This window comes from Crocodylus porosus, unplaced genomic scaffold (genome assembly GCF_001723895.1).
Source record: "Crocodylus porosus isolate Cpor-Errol unplaced genomic scaffold, CroPor_comp1, whole genome shotgun sequence".
In the NCBI taxonomy this organism is placed as follows: domain Eukaryota; kingdom Metazoa; phylum Chordata; order Crocodylia; family Crocodylidae; genus Crocodylus; species Crocodylus porosus.
In genome coordinates, this window is record NW_017728921.1 from 16,997,352 (window position 1) to 17,018,887 (window position 21,536).

At 44.3% G+C, this 21,536-nt stretch overlaps 1 protein-coding gene across 1 annotated transcript in view; it reads right to left on the reverse strand.

The window, feature by feature from the left end:
• GGT1 (gamma-glutamyltransferase 1) overlaps positions 1–19,286 on the reverse strand; it is a 60,778-nt gene extending 41,492 nt beyond the window's left edge. Inside the window, exon 1 of the mRNA XM_019539147.1 lies at positions 19,180–19,286. The gene's annotated coding sequence lies outside the window, so the exon portion shown is untranslated. The remainder of the gene's footprint in view (positions 1–19,179) is intronic.
• Positions 19,287–21,536: the final 2,250 nt, after the last annotated feature.

Sequence of the window (21,536 nt, forward strand, 5' to 3'; positions counted from 1 at the left end):
TGGATCCAAAGAAGCTTTGGATCCAAAGAAGCTTTGGATCCAAAGAAGCTTTGGATCCAAAGAAGCTTTGGATCCAAAGAAGCTTTGGATCCATTGGGATCTGAAGCAGCATATCCAGATCAAAGCACTGGCTTCCTTAGGCTTCCAGAAGTGGTGTGGAAAAGCTTTGGAGCTGCTTTGGAGATCCAGTCATAGGGTATAATGGGGAAACAATTAAATATCTATAATTTTGTAGCTTTTTGTCTGATTTGGATTAATTTGCAGAAATTGTAGTCTCTGCTGAGAGCATGAAGCCTGCCAAGTTTCAAGAAGATCGGTGTAGGTGCTCAGCAGGAATTGCACCCCATATTCTTGAAAGCAAAGCTGATGTCCTGTGTATGTGTTGTATCACAGGGGGGTGAAAACTGCAGGAGTGGTGGCCCTGGTTGAGGCCACATAGCCTGCCAAGTTTCAACAAGATCAGTATAGGGGGTTGGAGGGAACTACACCCCAAATTCATGAAAGCAAAAATCATGCCACGTCAATATGTTACATCATGGGGGGGGGAATTGCAGGTGTAGTAGCCCCTGGTGAGGTGACAAGGCCTGCCATGTTTCAAGAAGATCGGTACAGGGGTTTGGGGGGAACTGTGCCCCAAATTCTTGAAAGCAAAACTGGTGTCCCGTGTATGTGTTACAACACAGTGGGGTGAACACTGCAGGGGTAGTGGCTCTTGGTGAGGCCACTAAGCCTGCCAAGTTTCAAGAAGATTGGTGCAGGGGTTTGGGGGGAACTGCACCTCGAGCTGCAGACAAGCAAAACTCGTGACATGGGTGCTTATGCAACTGACTGCATCTGTCTTGGGAGACACTTCTGCAGGCCTGGCTGCTAAGCTACTGTGTTACCAGTTACCAATCAGTCATGATTCACTCAGGGACCAGCTCAATACACAGGACCTAGCTAATGTAGCCATTTAATTACCATCAATTAACACCTACAAAAGCAGAGACTAAGGAGAGAAAATAATCAATACAGACAATCAACTGGCCAGAGACAGAGACAGTCAGTCCCACAAGCACCCATGGCACGAGTTTTGTCCATCAGCAGCTAGGGGTGCAGGGCCCCAGAACCTTCCTGCACCGATCTCCTCGACAGCTGACAGGCTTTGTGGCCTCAGCAGGGGCCACCATCCCTGCAGCTTTCACCCCGCTGCGCCTTAACACACACAGGGTCACCCATGTCAAGAGTTTTGCTTGTCCGCAGCTTGAGGTGCAGTTCCCCCCAAACCCCTGCACCAATCTTCTTGAAACTTGGCAGGCTTTTTGGCCTCACCAGGAGCTACCATCCCTGCAGTTTTGACCTCCCTGTGTTGTAACATATAGAAGTGACATGAGTTTTGCTTTCAAGAATTTGGGTACAATTCCCCCCAAACCCCTGCACTGATCTTCTCAAAGCTTGGCAGACTTCATGTTCTCAGCAGGGGCTGCCATCCTTGCAAGTTTCATCCAAATTAGACAAAAAACAACAAAGTTATAGCTATTTCATTGATTCCTCATTACACTCTATGGCTGGATCTCCAATGCAGCACCGAAGCTTCAGAGCCACTTTGGCTGGATTGAAGCAGAAACCCGGTCCAGAGCTCCAGATCACATCCCTGGCATCCGAAGTGGCCAGATCCAAAGCCAGATCAGATCGCTGCTGACTCTCACAGGCCTAATAGCCATGCTCTGCTAATTGTTAGCTTTACCTACCCCACCCACCCTTGCTACCCCATGGGGAAGTGCTTGCTGAGAAAGGCATCCCACATGTCAGAGAGCTATCCTTCTCTTGCTACCTAAGACGAAATGGAGGAAGAGACAGCGTGCTAGCTCCCTGAGGCACTGCTCAAGTATTGATGTATTGTCCCAAATCAGTGCTCCAAGCAGCTCCAAAGGGAGATCTGTTCTGCCCTTTTCAGCTAGGGGAGAGGTACTCTCCAAAGACACTGGACAACCAGACCTTTCTAAGAGCTCCCAGCTTACTAGGAAGTCAGTTCTAACTCCCTTCCTCTGTGGTGTCTGCAGCCCTTTACCCTAGACTTTGTCTCAGACTTTAATTTGAAAGGTCATGGGTATGGATACAAGAGGGGCTGTGACAGGGTCAGAACCCTGTTTCCACAAAGGAACCACTCTGACCAACCCCTCTGGTGACATTCGTAGATGGGAAACGCACAGGGCCAGACACAGGCATGGGTGAACCAGGCAGCCGCCTAAGGCACAGACAGAAAGTACACAACTCAGTTGACCTGGACTAACTCTGGCTGCATCTCCCAGGGAGCAATGCCACCCAGCCAATCACTGGAAGTTGCTGTTCCCCACCCCAAGAAACTTCTACAGGGGATATGGCATGTATCAACCAGTAAGAGAATTAATACTGAACAAACCCATTAGAAAATGAGGCATCTGAAGATAGCAGCCAAGCCTACATGACCCCTGTGTATATCGTACATATTTGTGCTTATGGATTATAAGCCATTTGGGGCCAGTTTTATGTCCTGTGCATATCACATCTCACTTGTAATAGATGTGGCCTGAACAGTGTCTACAGTACAGCTAGTTAAAACATCCTTGGAGGTAAGGATGTCTTTGTTGCTTTTGCATAGACCTTAGAGTCAGGAGACCCAAGTTTTATTCCTGGCTCTGCCACTGTTTTACTCTGATCTTGGGCACGGCACCCTTACCCCATCTATAAATGCCTTCTAATTCACTGAGAGAGTGTGAGGCTTTAGTAAGGCACTTTGAACTACTGCGGCAGAAGGGTCTAAACAAGCATGATGTGTTGCTCATGTGACAATTTACTGCTTACATTTAGGTGCTTCTAATATATGAAGGTTGATTTATTGCCACAGTATGCTAAAAGCATGGTTCTGTGCCATCTTTCACACTCTTACCTCTAAAAACTGAACAACCGATGAATTAGACCATCTGCCCCAAACTCCCACCCCTGCAAACATGAGCTGAGGGGGGATGAGTCTGCTTTTGAACTTATTAAAACAGCAGGTTTTGCTACCTTTGGTGCACATGAGTGTTCAGAGTGGGAAAGGGACAAAAATGTGGCCTTCCACAGCTCTAAGAATCATTGGGAAGCCGGTCTTTAATTCTATTGAACCCACACTGCTCCTTGCTTCTTTTCCATTCAGAAAAATCACTTTTAGTAAAAAAACAAATCCCTTTTCCTATATTTGTGGGCCCAATACAATTATTACTGTTGTGCACTGCAGATGGCTTCTTAATTATGTTATGACCACCATGAAGAATGCACTTTTTAAGGAGCTCTCAAGGAACAAGTGGAACCAGTAGTTGTGTCAGGCAGAGGCTCATGTTATATAATGTGGACCAGCTGGGAATCATACCTTGCCTGAATTAAGCCTGTTCAGAATCTTTGGCTCAGAACAATACATGGCACCCGGAGGAAAAAACAAACTCAGAAAATTCGCCAAGTGGAAGAATGGAAAAGTTAAAAGTTCCACAAAAGTTGTGTCATTTTTGACATGCTGGAAGCCAACTGGAGATGGTTTGAACAGCACAACACTATATCTGCAAGCAAAAGGCAAGGCAGACAGGAGGCAGTCTTATTTCTGACAACAGCTAGTTCTGAAGCATCTGATGTTTTTAATATTTTCCAGTAAGCTCAAGCAGATGAGACCACTTATAATAAAGGCATCCAAAGCAAATTGCACTCCATGAAAATTAAACAGTTACACAGTATAGTTTTCAACAAAATACAAAAAATGAGAACAAGGAACAGTTTTTGACTGATGTGCCAATCGTGCAATTTTGAAGGTTTGAGTCACTGATAAGAGAGCAGATTGTGACTAGAATCTTGTATGAAAAACTCAAAGAAAGACCAGTGGAAAAGCCAAAAATAATACTTAACAGAACTATTAGAAATAGCCAAGCAAAGAAAGCTATCCAGTCCAGACCAAACTTTATGGAAGGCTGTGTGTGCTCTGACACTGTATATGGGAGAATCCAAGATAGCACAAGAAGAGTCCTAAGGCAGAAATGGAAGAAGAGCTCAATGTCAGAGCTGACAAAAAGCACCCCAGGACCCACTACCACTGTGGCAAACAGCATAAATCAAGAGAGTGACTAGTATTTCAAAAAGATGCAGTAAGTGTCATAGATAACATCACTTTGTAAGAATTTGCAAGCACCAACAAAGTGTGCAGGTCATAGACAAAAAAGCTAACAACACTACCACTAGCTCAGAGGAATCCTTCATAGGAGGAATGGCCTATCAGCCTGACAACAAACAGCACATTTGTTAATGTTAAGTTAGACATAAGTGTAAATACTGATGTGGTTCCAAAAACAGGGATATTAGTGCTGGCTGTAGAATGTAAGGCTAAAAACTAAAGGTTTATAGTGCAAAAGCCAAGAATTCTTGTGGATGATACCACCATACAGTTGGTCTAATAAAAGGCAAGCTTTCAGGTACCATGGTACTCCTCCTATGGCATCTGAGACAAAGCAGATTGTCTAGGCCATCATGGCAACAACATCACCTCAACACTACCAAGGTTTTTCGTGGTGATTTTAGCTCCAGTTATAAGAATATGATATTAGAATGGACAAACAACACACTGGAAAAGATATACATGCAATTACTCATTACTGGTTAAAATATATGAAGTCTCATCAAGTGGTAAACTCATTGGAAAGGCAGGGGACCAAAACAATTGAAAAAAGGGATGGAGGGCATTTTCAAGTGACTAGGGCAGGGGTGGGCAAAATGTGGCCTGCGGGCTGAATGCAGCCCACCAGGCCGTTCCACCTGGCCCAAGGGACCCCTAAAAAATTTAGAAAATTAATATTTATCTGCCCCTGGCTGCCTGTCATGCGGCCCTCAAAGGCTTGCCAAAACTCAGTAAGCGGCCCTCCACCCAAAATAATTGCCAGCCCCTGGACTAAGGAATGTCTCAACAAAGTATAATAATAAAACTGAAAAAAAAAAAAAAGTTATCCCACAATTCTTGGGCCTAGGAAAGTTCCTTTCACCCAACGGCAGAAGCTAAAAGGGGAGATAGACAGGTTCAATTCTCTGAGTCACAGAGCAACTAAAAGAATGAACAGAGCGGTCACTGGCAAAAAAAATAGATGGTACTTCTCCATTATGTATGGGCCTCACAGAACTACATAATTATGTTTAAAAAGAAAATATTTTCCATTACCTACAAGCAAGAAAAAATATGAAAGGTAGTTGGGCTAAATTTACTTCTAGTATAAATGTGCCAACAGGGTTCTGGCAGGTCAAGAGGAAACAGTCCCACGTTTGTGCATGTTCTATACCGGGGTGGGCAAAATGTGGCCCATGGGCCAGATGTGGCCTGCCAGGCCATTCTATCCAGCCCCAGGAGCCACTAAAAAAATTAGAAAATTAATATTTATCTGCCCCTGGCTGCCTGTCATGTGGCCCTTGATGGCTTGCCAAAACACAGTAAGTGACCCTCCACCCAAAATAATTGCCTACCCCTATTCTATACCCTTTTGGGGACATTGTTGTCACACCCTACATTTAAGGCTGTGTTCAGCACCAGAGGAGAATATAAAAATGGATGGTCTAGAGCACTGACTCTTAACCAGGGAGCCATGGCACCCTGGGGTATCATAAAATCCTTTCAAAGGTGCTGTGGGGTACCACACAATGTTAGCACTGTTAGGTGTACAAACATAATTCACAAGATAAACCCAAAGATTTCAAACAGGAATTTATAGCATTAAAAACATTCTGACTTGTTGCAGTCTTTTTGAGTTCTCTGCAACAGAAGAATTGCTCTATTTTTCTGTAGTCAAAAAAGGTGAAAACTAAGATCTGAGATTTTCTGAGGGGTGCCTTGAATCTACTGAGGTTGAGAACCACTTATTTAAAGGGTACTAACATCTACTAAAATATCATTTTGCACCAAATAAAAGAGTAGGATAGCATGAACATAGGCTCTGAGAAGCTCTGGAAGAAGCCAGAGCTATTTGGGCAGACCTAAACAAATTAACATAGAAATTCCATACTCTGGTAATAAGAGTCCATGGAGAAAAGTTAAAACAGCAAGAAGTACAGCCATACTACAGCTAGGTTGAAATCTTCACCAATGAGCCATCCCCAGAAGAGTAGGGAAGAGACAGAAAGTGTCTTTGGAATGGTTAAAAATGTAGAAAAATATATGCCTTACCTTGCTGCCCAAGCAAGCCAGTTGAGTACATGAGACTGCATAGATGCCTACTGGAGATAGGATGCAAGTCTTAATGAAGCATTGGAAACATGGACAAAGTTAAGAAAAGAGGACCCTGTTTTGAGATGTTATGGCAGTAAGCATTGTCTAAGTTGTCAATGGACACCTTATAGCAGGGCAAGCAAAATTTGAATAGTTGATTCATACAAATAGAGAAAGTGGCTTTGGTTCTATTCCATATGTCTTTATTTCTGGGAACCCAGGATTAGCTGAAACTGAGTACAATCCACTTACAGTCATTGCCAAAGGGACCTGGGACAAAATATACCAAGAATACCAAGATTATTCTTTTCAGCTACCAAGTGTAAATTGCAAACCAATTACCAACTTAAGGGATTTGGTGGCTGAAGACATGCTTGCTAAAGCACCTGGCCAAAAGCTTGATCAGGAATTCACCAGGGAACTAGCTGAGGCTGCACACTCCCGGTGCATGGATGTCATGGGAGATTTCAACTGCCCTGACATCTTGTGGTAAGAGCACTCGGCCACATGCGAACGGTCACAAAGCTTCCTCATGTGTGTAGAGATGAGCTTTATCTGACTCAAGAAGTCTATGGACCAATGAGAGGCAAAGCGCTGCTCAACCAGGACTGGCAACAGGGGATGACTTAATCAGTGAACTAACGATCGAAAGGAAACTGGGAGACAGCGACCATGAGCCAATCACCTTCACCATCTGCTGTAAAGCAGGCAAGTCAATCCACAAAGCAGAAGTCCTTGACTTCAGGAAAGCTGACTTTGACAAGCTCAAGAGGCTAGTCGGTCAGGCCCTCAGGGACCATGACCCCAGGGAGATGGGAGTTCAAGAACAGTGGTTGCTTCTTAAGGGAGCGATCCTGGAAGCACAAGCAGTGTCTATCTCATCTTGGAGGAAACGCAGCAAAAGGGCACAGCAGGGAACTAGTGGACCTCCTGCACCTAAAAAGAAAGGCCTATAAAGGATGGAAGGATGGATCCACCTCAAGGAGGAGTACTCTGCACTGGTCTGGACCTGTAGGGAGCAAACCAGGAAAGCCAAGGCTGAAACTGAACTCCAACTGGCTACATGTATCAAGGACAATAAAAAGTCCTTTTTTAGATATGTGGGGAGCCAGAGGAAAAGCAAGGGCAACATCGGACCCCTGCTAAACCATATAGGTCAACTGACAACCGACACCCAGGAAAAAGCCAACCTGCTCAACAGGTATTTTGCATTGGTTTTTCACCAGCCCCAAGGGACAGCCCTGCCCAATACAGTATGGGACAGCCAGGGCAAGGGAGAACTATTACCCCACATCAACGTTGACCATATGAAGGAACACCTTGAGAGGTTGGACACCTTCAAGTCAGCTGGCCCAGACAGCTAACACCCCAGGGTACTTAAGGAGCTGGCAAGCATCATATCTTGGTCACTGGCACGGATCTTCGAGAACTCGTGGTGCTCAGGTGAAGTGCCTGAGGACTGCAAGAAGGCCAATGTGGTGCCTATCTTCAAGAAAAGGAGGAAAGTAGATCCAGGGAACTACAGCCCCCATAGCCTTACCTCCATCCCTGGGAAGATCTTGGAGAAAATCATCAAAGAGACCATTCTTTACAAACTGGCTGAAGGCAACTTCTTGAGGGATAGCCAGCATGGCTTTGTTACAGGTAGGTCTTGCCTGACCAATCTCACTTCCTTCTATGACTAGGTGACATATCACCTGGACAAGGGAGAAGAGATTGACATCATATATCTCGACTTCAGAATATCTTTCAATCTGGTATCCCATAACAGTCTTATAGAAAAACTGGCTAACTGCAGCCTCGGCTACATCACAGTCTGCTGGCTGGTGAATTGGCTTTGAGGTTGGACCCAGAGAGTGGTAGCTGTGGTGCACGGTAACCAGTGGGGTCCCCCGACGCTCTGTCCTTGGGCCTATACTCCTTAACATCTTTATTAATGATGTGGACACTGGTGTCAGGAGTGGACTGGCCAAGTTCACTGATGACACCGAACTTTGGAATAAAGTGTCCACACCCAAGGACAGGATGGTGATCCAGGCTGACCTTAACAGGCTTGGAAAATGGGCAGATGAAAACCTGATGGCCTTCAAGTCCAAAAAAAATGCAAGGTACTCTACCTTGGGAAGAAAAATCCGCAGCCTGCTGATAGGCTCGGCAGTGCTACACTTGCTAGCACCATGGCCGAAAGGGACTGGTGGGTCATGATTGATCATAAGATGAATATAAGCCACCAATGTGATGTTGCAGCCGGCAAAGTGAGCAAAACTCTGGCTTGCATCCATAGATGCTTCTCTAGCAAATGCCAGGATGTCCTTCCACTGTACTTGGCCTTGGTGAGGCCACAGCTGGAGTACTGTATCCAATTCTGGATACAATTTAAAAAGGATGTGGAGAAGCTTGAGAGAGTCCAGAGGAGAGCCACGCGCATGATCAGAGGACAGGAAAACAGGCCTTATGATGAGAGGCTGAGAGCTACAGGACTCTTCAGCCTGGAAAAGCGCAGGCTCTTGGGAGGACCTGGTGGCTGCCTATAAGTATATACGGGGAGTACATCAGGATCTGGAGGAACATCTGTTTACCAGAGCTCCCCATGGGATGACAAGGTCAAACTGTCACAAACTTCTCCAAGACTGTTTCAGGCTGGACATAAGGAAGAAGTTATTTACAGTCCAAGCCCCCAAGACCTGGAACAGACTGCTGCCAGAGGTGGTGCAAGCACCTACTCTGGATTCCTTTAAGAATCAATTGGACATTTATCTTGCTGGTGTCCTGAGACCCCAGTTGACTTCCTGCCCCTGGGGAAGGAGGCTGGAATTGATGATCTTCCAAGGTCCCTTCCAGCCCTAACGTCGATGAAAATTTCAATGATGCAAAGTGCAGAACTAATTTATGTACATGTCAATCTGATAAAAAACTCTCTAGTCTCAGATGGAATGTGGATTGACTGCCATAACTACTTCTGAGGATGAGACCTTGAAGAAAGAAGTTCAGGCTCTCAGCACAAGGTGATAGAGACAGCCTTATCCCTAGCTCTGTATCAATTTAAGGGAGTTCTCAAAACAAGCTAATGTTTTGTTTAAAGGCTTCAGGATGCTGATACCTTTGGTGTTATAGAGAATATGTTAAAAAGGACACACCAAGGTAATTTAGGGATTGAGTAATTGAAAACAAGCACCAGAGACGTTTTACGTTGATTCAAATGGATAGTGACATGGAGGAAGCTATTGAAGCTTGCCACATATGTCAAAAAGAGTGGCTAAATCCAGCAAAGAAGCCTTGTTGGTAGCAGTGGAAACTTTGGGGCCTTGGAGCAAAGCAGGCATACATTTGCTTATGTCATCTGGAAAACTTATGTGCCATTATTTTCACTTTCCTGAGACCATCCTGCCAGAATACTACAGCTAAACTAGTGACCCTACATATCACATCCATTTTTGCTAGACATAATACACCTGACAGTGTACCATCGTGTAAGGGGCACGAGCATAAGCAATTTGCAGGGAAGTATGGGTTCCTCTCTCAACATCCAAATAGTAAAGCATCTACTAAAAAATAATGCAGAGTCAAACTCTGATCTGTATGTATTATTCCTGTTAAATTCCAAAATGCTATCAATGAAGTCTGGGTTACTGCTGGCTGACATTCTGCATAACAGCAACCTGAAAACAAGAATGCCTGAGCTATTAGAAGCTGATGTAAGAGTCACTAGGACTTGCAGGTATATAGAGAGAGGAATAAAGCAAAACTAAAAGTTCAATACAATTCAGGAACATGGAATCTGTCATAATTTGAGAAAAAGACACTGCATATCTCCTCAGTGGGGAAAAATGGTAGGAAATAGCTGTGGTATCACAAAAGGTAACCCCACAGCCCTAGAAGGACATCACTGCAGATGGATATGTACTGCCAAGGAAGCCATGAGAGCTCTGCAGTCCTGAAGGGGAGGAGATAAGGGGCACTAAATTGTCTATCTTGCCTGAGATGGTCAAAAAGAAGCAACAACCACTGCAGGGTTAAAAAGCTGAGACCCAGGAGGTGACACAACTGGAAATAATGGATGTACCACCTTGATGGTAGTGGTGTTGGTTTCTCAAGAGAGAAATGCACGTCCACATGACAGCACAGAGTGTCTCAGGGACTGGTCAAACATTGTTAGTTAGTTTGTTACTTACATACATTTGAAATTCTGTATTACACTAATGCCAATTGTTAAGTGTTGTTTGGCTTGAGAAGGAAGATTCAGGGGCACTTGTGTCTCATAATAGCCCATGAAACCTGTTCTTATGCTGCGCAGAGAGTCAGTGCTGATCAGTTAGAACTCAGACACTGAATGAAGCAGACCTCTCTCAGGCTACTTGTTCTGAGTGATTACAGAACAATACAACTTCCATCTTGATCAAATCATTGGGGTGGGGGGCTAAATGGGGGCCTTCTACAAATAAAAGCATGAGCTGCTACACATTTCAATATTGCTTTGATAATGGTAGCTATTTTCAGCTTTGACACTGCACTTTTTAACTTCAAAGCCTTCATAGACAGGGTCAGTTAGACCTTTCAATGGTGCATGAGGAAAGTGTTATCCCCATTTTAAAGACAGGAAAACTGAGGCAAAACGCTTTAAAGTGTCTTGACTAAGGCGATAGAGCAAGTCAGTATCAGAGCTAGAATTTGATCTCAAAGGTTTCTTTCAACTCCTGTGCACAAATTCCTAGGCAAAACTTATCTTGTCTTTTAGCTAGAGTAGTCATTATAACCAGACAAAGTTGGAACAGCTACTGCAAATGATGGCTCTGATTTAACTGCACAATGCCAATTCTGTGTGGGCTGTTGTTTTTCCTGGTTCTTCTGGCTTTGGTTTCTCCTCCAGTGTAAACAGGAAATGAATAAAACATAAAGGCAACTCAGACTTGTGAAAAATTACAGATTGGAATGTAGAAAAAGTGCTAGAAGGAGGTTCAAAGTATTTTTCTCTTAATATAAAACTTTAAGATTGCCAGAGAGAGTTGTTTTGTGACTGATTCCTGTTAAAGTCTAACCAAGACAAAAAGGGATTTGAACGACAAGATAGGAGCTATTACCAGGGGTAACCAAAGTCCATGCTAAGTAGCTGCACATATCAACCTACGCCCCTGCAGCTGTCAATCTCAGAAGCTGAGCTAAAGTCTGACTGGGCACAGGCAATGTGTCCAGGACCCTTTCTCCCTCACAGGACGATGGACCCCTGTGTTCAGGTCAAGGTTGAGTGACACGAACTGAAAACATTTGTATCCACTTTATGCATTTGTTCCACCACCTGCTTAAGGTCATATACATGGGGGTACAGTCTGAGCAGAAGCCTGTTGAGAATGGCTGTGTTGCCATGCCACATGGGTAGAGTTTTACCTGAATTAATTAAACAGCTTTAGATGATGTGCCAAGTGGGGAAGGAGGAAATGCTACACAAACCACTTCTACAGTAGTTCCCAAGGGACCAGTCTACTCTGTGGTCTGACATTAAACACCATGTTGGGAAAACACCTGTCTTTGCTTTAGCCCTGCCTACCTTATGTGAAGCTGCTGGGCCAAGGTCCATTTATGCTGCTGAGGCTATATAACAGGGGATCTAAGAGTGGTTGTCAATGTAATTTACACAGCATTACATTTGCACCACCCCACATATTAATTCTAGATTTAATTTCCAGAGTGTTATAAGGGGGCCTTAGTATGACTACTAGCCATTATTAGAATGGCTTCTAGGCACTACTGCCCTCCTCTGATTCTCTGTGATGAGAGCTATTTGCAGTAAATATGATTGCTTTTCACAAAAATGTCACCCACTCTTGCTACTAAGACAAATACTAATATTCTTTTAACAATATTGTACATATCACAGTACTTGCAAGATGTAAATATTAGAATCACAAATTATTCTTATTCACAATCAGAAGCTGTTAACCCAAGGAAGAGTGTAAACAGTACAGATACAGTATAGATACAGTATAGATGCTGTTGTCTGCCAACAGTATAGATAAGCACTTGGCAAAGACAATGTTTGCTTGCCAGTGCCCTCAAACTATGCACAGGATGAGTTGTACCTTGTAACAGGGGCAGAATCAGTACCAGTGTCATGATTCAGCAAAACACTTAAATAGGCACTTAACATCCAGCATACACTTAACTCCATACACTTAACTCCACTCAATTCCTGTGGGACTCTGGTACAGATTTAATCATTGTATGATTTAGTTTCTTCCTGGGATAGTAACCCTGATATTTGTAGGCACAGAGGATAATAGGTTACAGCTTGTCATCCCCTCCTGAAGTTATATAAGCATTTTTCTAGAGCTATAGCCCACCCAGATCTTTGAAAAGAAATGTAGAACCAGAGTGTAGAAATCTTGGACCTAGGAGGTGAAACATCAATCTAACTGCACAAACCACTCAAACTTGGAGTCTGTGGTCAGCCAGTGTCATCCGGTGTTATCAGTCGCTGTTGTCCTCATTAGGTGTTATTGATGTGTTGTTAGTGTCCAAGTCTCAGGAACTTTAGCGCCAGCAAAAGTTGCAGCCAGGTGATCCCAACACCAGATTTGTCTTAAAGAATGACCACAGGTTTGGTTTGTGGCAAAGATTTGGAGAGATGTATTGCCTACAAGCACAGCTTTAACACATTTTGGCTTAACATCAGACCAGAAGTTAAGGCATTTGTACCAGTAACAAGGTAATTGGCACAACACTATGCAGGCTTTCTTAAGCTGCTACAAAGTTTCCATACTTCCCAATTCTCTTTTTATAAAATGAGAGAAACAAATTACATATTGCATTCCTTCCATATCCTGAATATCTCAAACCATCCTGTACCATGGGCTTATTTCATATCCTGACCTGGGTGTTTCTGTTCTAGTCTGATCAAAGTGGTATTGGAGTATCCTACTTCTTGTACAGCCAACTTCCTCCTTATCTTTTCACAGGCATGTCCATCAGGCCCACATGCCACTTTTTTGCTTATGTAAAGAGTTCATGCATCGCTCAGGCCTACTCTGGCCAATGCTTTAGCAAAGCCTTTGTGTGAGCAGGATATATTTATCAATATTCCAGTGAGGCCTACAGCTGGCTCCCTTAGGGAGAACATGACAAAAGAATGTAGAAGGTGAAAGGGTTAATGCATATAGGAGCATGTCAGCTGGTGTCAGCACTCTGTGAAAGGACTGACACACAGACCAGAGTAACACATATGCCAGCTCTCAAAACAGGAGAAGACACACTGCAGTTCATCTGTCTGTACTCTACCCACTCTCTTTACCCATCTGTCTTTATTCTCATTCATTTAGCAACTGTACAGAACACCATAGCATTACAATGTACTTTACATAGTGAGTAAAGGCAGTAAGCTTGTAACCTTGTAAGCTGAAATGATGATTTTGCTAGAGAATACCCGTATCTAGCACCGCAAGTATGCAGACAGACAGACAGAAAGCTCTCGTCGTATAGGGTCTTATGGAATAAGCGACAAAAGAGGACTCATGGTATTTGATGCCCTTAATCCAGCCCTGGATACAGTAAGGGCTGATGAATGTAAGCCCTACACATGATCCTATTGCTTTCTGGACTTTGCCTTTTGTTTCATCAGGCATGTGAGAATCCCTCGTACAGCACAAAACAGAAATGGTAACACCCTGGCTGCCTCTAAAGCAAGTGATGGTGCCAGGTTCACCTGCAACAGCCACAGCTGGGCCAAAGAACTGCAGCCCAGATGAGAGGGCCACTGTGGTGCTATACACTACAGTCCACCTGGCAGGCCTGTCTGCACAGTGCAACAGCCCCATCTTGTTATCCATGCTTATTGTTGTTGTTTCTGTTGTCAGTGGGGGAGTGCAGATCTCTTTACCAACAGTAATTTGATCTCTGGGGAGGACTTTTCAGCAACTTGTTCACCAGGGCTGCGATTAGCTGGCAGAGAGCATGCTAGTCCCACCTGCACTGCAGACCTAGAGGAGGAATGGAAATGCTAGAGTACAACCTGTCTTCAGCCCTGCACTGTCAGTTGGCAACTTTTGCTGATACTCCTCCTGGTATTCCCAAGCAGTGTGAAACAGTACACAAATGCCGGTGCTAACATTGCCTTGCTCTCCTTGGGCCCTGGGCAAACATTGGCATCTGTGAAGGATTCTTCTGGCCTCAGCCTCTTGAGGTGGAAATGCAGAATGGGCAAAGGGCTTAGTGACCAGACCGTGCACACTCCCAAGAAGTGCATCAATCCTCAGAGGATGGGGCTGAGACTCACGGAGGCCTCCACACTCGCTTGCCACTCATGGCAGCTCCCTCAGTTCTGCAACAGCCAAGACCCAGACAGTGAGTGCCACCAGGTCTCTCCCCAGGGGAGCAATCTCTATGGGGTGGGGGAGAGGGCAGGGAAGCATTTGTGTGTAGTCAGTGGGGCTTGGTGGGATGAGGTATAGGACAGGGCTTGTCTCAGGGGCCCCTCCACAAGAGTGACTTCCTCTGGGCTCTGGTAGAGAAGGAAAACATGCTGGTCAGGAAGCGCTCCCACAGCCTGTGGTCCCACTACAGGGGCATTTGAGGCTACTTACAATGATTCTCAACTAGTGTGTCATGGCACCCTGGGGTGCCGTGAGATCATTTTAGTATTCACACTATTAATTGTGCACACATGATTCACAAGGTAAACTCAGAGATTTCAAACAGGAATTCATAGTGTCAAAACCGTTCTGATCTGCCATGGTCTTTCTAAGTTCCTTGCAACAGAAGAATTGCTCTATTAATTTTCTATAGTCAAGAAACAACTGAAACAACCACTTGTAGACAAGTACTGACATTTTGCAAGGGGGGCCTTGAATCTACTGAGGGAGGTCTTGAGTCTTAAAAGGTTGAGAACCCCCACACTAGTGTGTCCTATGGTATGGGCTTCTAACATGCCTGTGGAGAATATGGGAACATTGTGTAACATTTTTAAAAAGTCACCATATGTGCCTCAGTCTCTCCACTTCCTGTGTGTGCTGTTATACTCTGTGGGGGTAAATCAAATTAACTTCCATCCTTCAACTAGAGGAGAGTGAGCTGTGATAGATACCTGCACACAGCTAGCTAGTGTGAAATGGGCCATCAAGAACTGAATGAGGCCATTCCGCTAAGGGAAGAAAACTCAGACAGAGACAATGGCATCCCCAGGGACTCGGGATTAACTTTTAATGACTGAGACCCAGGAGAGGGGAAACAAAGAGACAACAGATGGCAGACAGTGTTTTTTTCAAGGGCATCAAGGGAGAGACAAACAGAAAGACCAGGACAGGCAGAGAACAAAGCATAAGGATGGACAGAGAGAGACCACATGGATTCCAAAAGAACATGGCCAGCAAGGCCTGTTGCTCTCACTGATACAAAGTCTGTCTTATATTTGGCTTGGTCATTCTGATAGGGTTGCCAACTCTGACTGAAGCTGTTCTGGGAGATTTTTTTCCCAACATGACGTAATGTCATTAATTGTACTGTTCAACCCATTCACAATATCAATTTCCCGGATTTTTTTCTGAGTCACCGGGAGATCGATGCCCATTCTGGTAGACTCCCAGCCAGTCTGGGAGGGTTGGCAACCCCACGTTCTGACCCAAGGGAGGCTGGCTTGGGCTGCCAAAGCTGCCTCCCTCCACACTTTAATTTGTGTTTTTTCTCAAAATTCGCCCTAAGCAGCTGAGTTAATTTGGGCTTGCTGCTGTGGCTGTGGAGACAGGTAGCAGTCTCTGACCCAAAGGCCTGAAGGAGTCATGGCATTCACTCGTATACAGCAGCCAGGCCTGGGACTGTCCTTCAGGAGCACTAGAGTGACTGTATAAAGGTCAGCATTTCAAGAGAGAACCACTGCAGAATATGTGACAGCCTGATACCTCAGCCTGAGACTGAGCTAAGACCTCAGTGCTAGGCCCAACGTGTACAACCATAACACACATAATATAGTGCACACATAGAGCACGTGGCTACACACCACACCCTCATGCACAGTTTCTCTGTTTGATATATTTAGGCTCATTAATTATAGTTTTCTTTTATGGAAAATCTGTTACGTAAAGGTAAATTATGTTACTCTTAGCTTATTAACATCACACCTGTAATTTCCCAACTACTAATTACAGTGAGAGAGAAGCACATTATAATTAAGGCTGCGAGGATGCCATCATTCATGGTGGATGCCCTGGGTAGAATGTGTCTGGCTACAAAGAACTACAAGTGCTTCCTTGTACCTTCAAGAGGAAAAAAGTTGAACTGGATTTGAATTTAGCAGCTAACCCTGCCTTCAGCTCAAGTACCATCTCTCATTCCATCACACCCACGGCAGTATCCAAAGCAAAACACCTTGTCAACACTGGAAATGGTCTCTCCCTGCCAAATGCTGCCCTCATTTACAGCTAGACAATGCTACTGGTTTTCTATTTTGGCTGTAGACTAGAAACTACAGGCCTGAGCTGAGTGTGGGGGTATCTCTTCCTGTCTCTGCCCCTGAGGGACCTGGGACAAGTCATTTTGCCCACATGTGTATCATGGAGATATATGAAGCTCTTGGAGCTCTCCTCATGAAGTGTGCCATAAAAGAGATAACTGGGTGCTGGAGAGGAAGACCTCTACTGCTGCCATATGGTTCCTCACTACTTTAGACCTTCTGGAGGCTTGGACAAGTTAAAGCATCTTTTGAACGGGGTGATTATGAGATCTAAGAGGGATCATGGAGAACGAAGGGGGTGACCTGGTGGCTACCTATATAAGGGGTCTACATCAGGATCTGGGGAAATATCTGTTTACTTGAGCACCTCAAGGGATGACAAGGTCAAATGGTTACAAACTCTTCCAAGACCGTGTTAGGCTAGACATAAGGAAAAACTTCTTTATTCTCCAAGCCCCCAAGGCCTGGAATAGACTCCCTCCAGAGATGGTGCAAGCACCTACTCTGGACTCATTTAAGAAACATTTGGATGTCTATCTTGCTGGGATACTTCGACCCTAGCTGACTTCCTGCCCTTTGGGCAGGGGGCTGGACTCAATGATCTTCCGAGGTCCCTTCCAGCCCTAATGTTTATGAAATCTATGAAAACTATGAAATATCAAGAGGATGACATAAAGGGAGTAAGACGCCTGTATCATGGTACCATGCAGGTGTTAAGGGAACCATCAAAGAGGTCTCAGCAATTGCAGATGAACTAACGTAGTTCTTTGTATTAGACTGGAGCACAGAAATGCATATATCCTGAGGTTATACTTTCAGACAAAAAGGGTAGGGCTTCATCAGAGATAGAGAGATCAGCAAAGAGGTGATGAAACACCTTGAGAAACCAGGACCCATTCCTCTAAGCATTTGCTAAAGGGCATGGCACTTGCCGCTCTGAATAGCTCATTGTACATCAATAAGACCTCACTCACAGTAAAACAAGGCCCTGATTCCAGGAAGCCTGTAACCACATTTTCACTTTCAAGAATGGGTTTAAGTCTCAGTGAAACCAATGGTGCTTCCCTAAATCAGTGAAACTTGAGCACATACTTAAGTATTTCCTAAATAGGTGTGATTTCCTGAATCTGGTCTTCTCCTTTTGGGATCAGTGATTCCAACTACAAGAAAGCAGCAGGACCCCAACAGCCTGCCTGGAAGAACTATGAAAACAGCAGCACAGGAAATTACCGAAGGATCGCTAAACCTAGAGTTTAGTAGGTAGCCTATTTTGTAGTTTTATAAAGGGTTAATAAGGGCAGTGAGACTGACTACAGTTAGGCTTAAAACACTGGCTTAAAGGCAGTTAGGCTAAAAACACTGAGAAAAATAGGTGAAAAATTATTCAACAGGATTACAACACTCGACCTATCAGTACAGTCTGACAGGAGCAAACCAGCTTCCATGAGGGCTATTAAAGGTACTTAATAACCATGGGCTATGAGATAAAGACCAGTCCTGGATTAAAAGATAGGAAATAAAAGAGTATAGGAAGGAACATCCAAAACCTGGCAGAGGTAGAAGTTCAGAGTAAGGTGGCCTATGGATCAGGAAGAGGTGAACATTTGTTAATGATCTGGAAGTGGGAGCATTAATTAGCACTTAGATTTGTGAAGATCAAGGGAAACTTTGCAAGGAGCTGTTAAAGGTATTATATGATGGATGGCAGATGAAACCCAGCATGGATAAGCACACAGTAGTAATGCCAGATGGAAAGAATAATGTAAAGTCCCAGTGCACACTGGTGGGGCTGGATCAGTGGCATTTTTCATCTAGATCTGAAACAGTGCCACAAAAATTTCTCTCTTTAAACCTGAGGAAAAAATACAGCCCAAAACTGTGGCAGAAACACTGACACATGCCATGAAAACCATGACGACTCCTAATTCACTTCCTTTAATTTACAGTTTGTAAATGAAATGTTGTCTTGTAAAGGGGAAAGGATATTTCTCTGAAAAAGATGAAGAGGAAAAAGGCAGAATCAGGGATGAGAACACATAAATCAATCAACAACCACTGGAGCTCAGCGCTGAAAAATAATGACATAACTCAGCATGGGCAGTCTATGCAGGGAACAGTATAACATAAGGACTGTGCCGGGAACCCTGTACTCTTGTTTGAAAAACAAAGAGTTTTGCAGTCTAAGGCATTCACATGGGAAGACCTGCTGGGAGGTCAGTGTGGAGCAGAAATTAAATCTAACCAGACAGAACAATTCAAGATCAAACCAAGGTAGGTAATTTCATTTATTAAAACAGGAACCTGTGGCTGGAATTCTCAGACTGGTAATTTAAGAGCTAAAAAGCAAAGACAAGAGCTGCCACTGAAAATAGCTGTTCCTAATTCCAGCATTGTGGTACTATCCTGGTCACTTCAGCTATGTGTGCTGTTGGTAAGGTACCTGTAACCTCACATTATACCAATGCTCTTTCCCTTTCCATCCAGCCCTACAAACACACCTGGACACATACAAACATACCTGGAATAAGGGTTGATTTCCCATGCAGTCTGTGTGGCATTTCACAGGTGTTTTCAGCACATCACTTCACAAGCAGTTTGTATGATGTGTCTCCTTGGATAGAAAGGAAAGTTCTTCAGAGCTACTTCCTTCGGTCTGCTCTCCTGTAGGTAAAAGTGTCTTAAATAAGTTGCAATTCCTTTCCTGGGCACTAGATGGCATGTGCTCTGAGTTGTAAGAAATTTAAAGGTGACCTGCAATGTTCTGAATGAAAGAAGGTAATATATCAAACCCCACCCCCCATGAGACAGGTTAGAACAGGACAATCTGTACAACCAGGTCCGAATCGCCTTTGCCCTGTACCTTGCATAGCTGTTTGCACCTATGTAAAGCAGATGTAATACACTATTCAGCACTGGCATTATGATGGAGGACTAGGGTCAGTGAGGCAGAACCCCATACATTAGGCACTATACAAACACAGAACAAAATGAGTTTCCTGACCCAAAGAGCTGATAACATACGCAGTTTTTCACCTACTTTGTGCTTGTGTAAATGACTAAATAAAGCGCCAGACAACAGCGAAGAAGGCCAAATTGCCTTTGACTTTGTTTCAAGCTTCCTGAAGCGAGACTGGCTGCTTGCCCACACTGCCACCTCCCAACCTGCCTTGTGCTGTCACAGCTGTCATTCAATACTGCTGGTGGGTGGCATTTAAACATAATCACCCCACTTCTGGAAGGCTGGGTTCCCCATCAGCTTGCCAGGCCGGCTGCCAAGAAACTGGATGTGCAAATGGCAGGTTCCATGAGAACAAATTTGAAAGCACCACATTCTTGGGGAATGTGTTGATTCCAATAAATTAGCATTTTCCAATGGAAAAAGTGTTCTATCAGAAAATTTTCAATCAGCTGTAAATGCAAAAGGCATTCCCTTAGCACTGAAGGAACCCAGCCACTGGCTGTGGCATTTCATAGCATAGCTGCAGAATGCTGTAGTCTTTACATTAAAAAGGGATCTTCATGTTTAGATCATTCCTATGTATGCATGCATGCGTGTGTGTGTGTGTGTCTGTGTGTATATATACACACATACTTCACAACTATTATGCTCCACTAGTGACTTTCAGAATATGCCAGCATCAGAGCAGGTGGGTGTTCATGGCTGTGCTGTACTAATGAAGGGGGAAGAATTAATCTACTTCTAACTGGCTCAAATATGTTTGACCCATTTCAGGAAATGGCACAAGCCCACAAGGAGGAAGGAGAAAAGTGCATTAACACTAGTACATGAGGTAACAACTTTCTTTCCTCCCAAAAATTTAAATTACTAATGATTTTTAGCAATGGGTGCTACAGGGCACGTGTGACCTGACACACAAAAACCAACAGAAAAGGGCAATGTATTTTTATAGCCTGCCACAAAGAGGCAGTACATGGGCTTCTGTTATTCTAAAAATGTACTTTACTCCAAAGGTTTGCACAGTTAATGTAGCTCCTGAGTGTCAAAGGTTCTGACAGGGTATTGAGAATGGGCTCTGTGCATGGCATTGCTGTGGAAAGTGTGCACAAAGGGGATGCTAATACAAACGGAGATAGCTCTGAATAGTGCAAGAGGCTTTGATGGGAAAAGGCCTGCAGAAGAGACTCATCCCACCCAGGCCAGGGAGTGGAATCCCACACGGAAATAACACATTTCATGCTCCAGCTAATAGCATCGACGCTGCAAACCAAGGGGAGCCATGGTTCACTTACCTTCATGGTTCTGTGGTGGTTTAAAAACCCACTTAGCAAATGCTTCTGGGCATCCTGCACAGGAGACAAAACATAAGACTTGGAAGAAAACAGGATCCTACTGCTGATAGCAGGGGCCAAATTTAACACCCTTGAAAGCAGGCACAACCCCTTTGGTTCCAACAGAGCTTGCTCCAGTACTGAGTGTGGCTCAGTGTCCCTAGTCTCTCTAAGCAAGATCCCCAGGGCCAGACCTCAGGATGCAGGAGTTGGCAGCTGCACATAATTTAGGTGACTAAGATCAGGCTCAGCTGACTGCAGGATGTATGGGAACTATGGAATGACAGTACAGAAGTAGCAGAATTAACTCATTGAAAGATGGCATTTGTACACAAGGTTTGGGGACCAGTTTTATGCTTCAACGAAGCACTTCTGTGCTTTCTCCCAAACTGGCTCTCAGGCTTGGGACAAGCTTCCTGTACACACCCACAAGGCTTCACCACCCTCCTCCCAGTCCCACCTTAAAAGTTCCTTTTGGCTGTGACACCTACAAAAAACTTGACAATGCTCCAGCACTGGGGCAGCTGAGCCCAGCCCTTATGTACCACTATCGTCCTAGTTTCCTGTCTGCTCCCCTGTACATTT